The sequence below is a fragment of the Periophthalmus magnuspinnatus genome, chromosome 21, assembly GCF_009829125.3.
Source record: "Periophthalmus magnuspinnatus isolate fPerMag1 chromosome 21, fPerMag1.2.pri, whole genome shotgun sequence".
NCBI classification, from domain to species: domain Eukaryota; kingdom Metazoa; phylum Chordata; class Actinopteri; order Gobiiformes; family Gobiidae; genus Periophthalmus; species Periophthalmus magnuspinnatus.
The window spans coordinates 10,306,640-10,312,592 of record NC_047146.1 but is presented as its reverse complement, the minus strand read 5'-3'; positions in this window follow the sequence as shown (position 1 = coordinate 10,312,592).

The window sequence follows — 5,953 nt, the reverse complement described above, 5'->3', positions numbered from 1 at the left end:
CCAGTAGAAGCAATAGACAACATTACATCCCAACTCATAGCTTCCACATGTCCTTGATGTGGATAGGCCTGAAGCTCCATCACAATCACAGGCGCACTAACAGCCCTACAAACAGCATATTAGAGCAGAACCAGTCGATGCTGTGCCAGACTATTGATTTCATGTGTTTATGAAGAGGTCGAGGTGAAGCCCTGTCTGATGCAGCCAGTCATGCTGCTAACACATTGTGCATTGGCCTCATTTGATCTCGGCTCTGATGATAAACTAAAATTCCCACAGAAAACTACAGAAAAATGAAAGATTTAAAACCAAAGATGAATAAAATATGAGGCAGAGGCATTGTTCTCTAATTAGTATTGACAGCGTGTTTGAAGAAGACATATTAGGGCAATTATCGGTCTTCAAGGCTGGAAGGGGCGATCGGGCTGCAAATGGGTGTTACAATGTCAATATGAAATGTGAATGATGCTGCTAGTTTATTTGATGCAACTGCTTATTACAGAAATGATACATATTTTCAACAAGTTATCAGCACACAAAATCGATAGATGTTGCCTTGAACTTTTGAACTAGTGTGATAGAGTTATGCAAGCCTCATTGTGGAAAAGATAGGAAAACTGCAAAGGAAAGACTTTTATTTTATTTTTTTTTAAAAGTTTGAATTGTTTTTCCTGAATTTGAACATGGATGGATGGATTGAACATGACAAAATAACTTGTTACGAATCTGATATTAGCAACTTAAATAATCATTTGAGCCACACGCTGGAGGGACTATGTCTCTCGGCTGGCCTTGGAACGTCTTGGGTTCCCACTGGAGGAGCTGGAGGAAGTGTCTGGGGTGAGGGAAGTCTGGGAGTCTCTGCTTAGACTGCTGCCCCCGCGGCCCGGCCCCGGATAAGTGGAAGAAAAGGATTGAACATGACAAAATAACTTGTTACGAATCTGATAGTAGCAACATAATTCCTGTCACATAAATAATCATTTGAGCCACAGTTGCCATGGGACAGATGCAAAATGTGCATGCCAGTCTGCGCCTTACGCCCCTCCAAGCAATAACAAGTGTACAGTCAGACACTTAAAAGACTGACCCACACAAAAGAGGAAATATATTTGTGCCAGGTTGTAGCAAAGGTTCTAATTTTCATCTGCAGTCCCTTGACAGGTTGTAGTCAAAAATGCCGATGCCATTGCAATGTATGTAGAAAGTATGAATACAATCACTCATCTAGTCAATCCTTTATCACACATAGTGTATAGTTGGCAATTTTTTGGTTAGGGGGTGAATACTACCTAGTCAGAAACTGCTGATACACAATGTAATCGGATCTGTAATCAAGATGTAAAAGAAGATGCAAAAAAAAAAATAAAAAAAATTTAAAAAGCCACAGCCACAAAATTTTCAGTATAGCCTCCCTTTTCACACTGGTTTAATTAAATTCTATTACATGCTATAAAAGCACTCTTGCATGACACCTACACATAGGAATTAAAACATACATGCATGTCTTACTAATTATAATCTCCTCTGCTTTTCACTGATACGAACACAGGCACACGATTCAAAATACTGCGACCGCTCGGCTCCTCGCAGCATTCCGATTTTAAAAACATGTAAATCTCATGGTTCACAAAGGATAGAGATGTAAAGCGCACATAGCATTTGAGAGACACTCCGCAGAGTCAAGGGTAGTAACAGCTGCTTCAGTGTGATACCATTCAAGCTCCATAAGTCCTGTCATCCAATCAGGTGAAGATTTCCCTCAGGTGCGGCTGCTCGCTTAATCTGCACATAGAAGAGAAATAGGATTTAAGTGATATGAGCGTAAATATGTTGTCCACAGAAATGAATCAATAACTGGTAACTGAATATGTGAAAAATGTGAATAAAAATTACCTAAAAACAATCTAGTTTCAGCAGAAATCTAAAATATATGAAGGTTATATTCAATTTCCATTCAATTTAAATTAGAATTGTTTGAAATTAGACTGAATATAATAAAGTTTGTACAAAAATTAATACATGGACCAGCTGAAAAAATAATAAACAAAGCTATAAAACTAAGTGTATGCAGAACCACTTAAATATCCTTTTTGCAATGCCATAATAGCTCTTTTTTGTTAATATAAACTTAATTTATCTGTTCAAAACACAAATAAATGATTCATAATTTGCAACATAAATGTGCTGCTGCTTTAAAAATGCATGTTTCTCATTAAGAAGAAATCACAATGTGTAAAAGACCTTCACCACACACAATAGTCCATATGCAACCACCTAATCAAGATGTACTAACACTGCAGATATAATAAACCACAGTACAATAAAATAATACTATGTTTACATTCATAACACATGCGTTCCCTGCACTATGTCTTTGGAGCACAATTATCAGCAGCACTCAGTTTTAATCATAGCTGGACTCTCCATTACCCTCTCTGTGGGAATACAGATGGGCAAACCAATTCATTTATTAGAACTTCAAAGAGTTGAGTTAAATGGACTTTGAGATTAGATTCCTGGTTTCACATTCACGCGACACCAGGCAAAAATCTGTGAAAATGCACACAGCCATATACAAAGCATCTGCCTATACTGTCCCAATGCACCATGTGTAAATGTAATTAGACCCACATAATGGATCAAATTGAATGCCAAATTAACTGTGACCCATATTGATCATTATCACTAGAAGTTTGCTGCATGTTTCCAGTATAAATGTAAAAAGCACTAGTTAGTTAGTTAATTAGGCTTATTGTGTGCGTAATAACATTTGGCATTTGTGTTTTATATTAGGCTTTTTTTTTTTTCTCATTATTAGTCTATTTCCCATCATTTTAGTTGACATAGTTGAATGATCCACCAGATGGCAGCATAGTACAGTAACGCGCATGTATATGGCCAGTACAATGTTTGTTTCTCTATATTTAAGACTATTTCATACAAGAGTTGGTACAATCAAACAAGACTTTTCATGTGCGTCTTAGTCTTTGGCATATTACGTGAGAGAATCTGTGCATTCCACAAACTGTCCCGTTTCTGAAGGCAACTTTTACAAATATTTACTCTACTCTGTCATTAACCCAGGGCTGTTGGTGCCAAACTCCGTGTAGGATGTATACGGAAGAGAATAACAGAGATGCACTGACCCAATTATCCAGAGGCCGTTTTACGCAGGCTACTAGTGTTTTCTTCCTTTCACTCCTTCACTTCACTCCTGTTTTCCCATTGTGCGTTTTGCCTCTGACACAAGCAGATGTCAAGGTCAGCAAAGGCATCTAGATAATAAACGTCTTTGCATAGAGAAACTACTGTAAATCTGAAAGTTTGATCCATCCACTTGCACAGAAAACATCCAGGAAAAAGAACTTACAACATCAAATTACATCTTAACAAATAATAACAGGACTAAACTCTCAATCAGAACAAAACCAGGTCTGGAGAGCCTTTTGTCCTCACAGTTTGACAAACACTATCCTGTAATAAACCTGAATTCCTTTGTTTTACAGTGAGGATGAGTATAGATGCAACTTCCTGTCTGAATAAACTCTTGTGGTAAGTGCCCTCCTGCTTGGGCCTCAGAGGTAATAAAATGCTTTGGCTCAGTCAGTGTTTTATCTACGCAGCTCTTTTTTGACACACTGGACTTGGTCAACACTAAAGTGATGCCATGTGTTTACAAAATCTCCACCTATGAAACCACAAATGTCCAAAATATGATTTAAGAGAGTGAAGTGAGTATTTACAACAGCTTATTGGATCTTATAATCATGATCCAGTAAATAAATGAGTAAATTGACTGTACGCTTTAACTTGAACAAAACAATCTAACACATTTAACTTTAATGAACATAAAAATCAAACAATTCACAAAAATGTTACAAATGCCCTGTGACTAGACTCAGTTTCTTTCTCTGGTACTCACAACCTTCAAATGCTGATGCTAAACAGACTATTATTTCGTATTTTAGAGATGCTTTTGCCAGACTAATATTACTAACACCGGTTGTCATTAAATGAAAATGTCCAGGCAATAACCACTGCCAGAAAGGGCCCTCTCACTAAAGCCTGGCAACACAATTATCCAAGAATTGTCATACAGTCAACACATGATCCCAGCTCACTCTGTAGTCATAGCAGCTGTTATGTTTAGTATACAAGAAAGTTTTAGGTTTAACTCCTTGGCCGTTCTGCCTTCCTTTGTGGAGTTTGCATGTTTCTCCCTGTGTCTGGTGGACTTCCTCTGGGCACTCCGGTTTCCCCCATCAACCGAAAACATGCTCAATAGGCGACTTTCCAGCTGTATGGCAGTCCTGACCAAGCCTGGCTCAAGATCTGGAGATGGGTTGCTTGCTCTGTCGTTGAATGATGGGTCAAATACAGGGGGATAAATCACCTTATGGGAACAGTAAAGTGTACCCTAATCAATTACAAAGTTCATAAATCAATAGAATGACTGTCCTGACATTTTATTGTTTTTAGCTGCACATGTTAATGATGAACAGATAGTTTTATAATGTAATTCTGCTGAAATGTGTGTTTTTAATGTGTATTGGACGGCAGATGGAGAGTAGCAGCAGCTAAATCTGGTACAAATCATTTTTTCTTTTGTAAGATTAATGAATTTGTACATGGTTCTTGACAAATAAAGAATAAAAAAAGAAAGAAAGACAACTAACAGCGTCCTAACGAAGGGGTATTCAGATAACACGCTGTCAGTGGTTATAATGTTATGTGTAGAGATTAATTTTACATTCCTAAGTCCAACTGAAGTGAGGAATGACCCTGTAGCATGTCAGACATACGATCTCTGTGTGTGATGTTTTGGTTTGTCATGGTCCATCCCATTAACAGATGCATGCCTGCTGTCTGCCAGCTGCTGGGCCAACACCAAAACACTGCTGGAATGTTCCCATGTATCTCTGTTCAATAACACACAATTACGAAAGATTTTCCGATTAAAATGTTTCTGGTACATTTAGAGAAGTCAGATTATTTCTATGTGTAAAGTTGTCCAGTTAAATATTTGTTTCAGTGTCTTTTGTTCTGGGGATGTTGGGTAGTCGCCCTGTTTGACCATCAAACAGCTCTTTGAGAGTTGCCCACTTGGCGACCAATGAAAAGCCTGTGTTGGATTAGAGGCTGCTGAGGCCTCCTTGGATACCGGATACCAGAACATTGGACTGATTGGCAATCCGTCTGCACAAGGACCCCCAAAATCTCAGCAGTTTATTTAGGTTCAGTGCAGAAATTAAATTACAGTGTATCATACATTCCAAAGTCTGTATTATACTATCACCAAACCATAAATGTTTTCTACTTTTGAACATTATGCAGCTACTGATTATGAGAAAGAACGCAGAGGAACTTTAAAGTCTTTTGGGGTTCACGGTACAGGGTATTTGCCTGGAACCACTCACATAGGCTTCTGTACAATGTTTGCTTTACTAAGAAGTGCTTCTGCCACATAGAGTTTCAAAGGCCTTTATGTGACCATGTGACATCAAATAAAAAGATGTAAAAAGAAGCATTCAAGATATTTGACATGAAGTATCACACTGTTCTCCTGGACTTTACACAGTTTATTTTTTATTTTCACCCATGGCCATAGGCTGTAGAAGCTTGGAGTACTGTAGAGAAACATAATATAATAATATAACATAATGCAGACACCCTCACCAGAATATAGGCTATATATATATTTTGGGTATCTGAAAAAAAAATAAAAAAATCTTCTTCTTCTAAACTTTGAACTTTTGGTTCTTTGCATCTCGTTTGTAAAGGCTTTCATCTTGCATCACATGGACAGAAAGGACAGATAACACTCTTCTACAGTAAAAAAGTATTGATCTAACCCTTTTTTGTTCCAGCGCAAATACGCGTGGACTCAACAATGGCGACGATGACTGTGCCAATACACATATTCAGCACTTGGGGGACTTACGACCAAAGA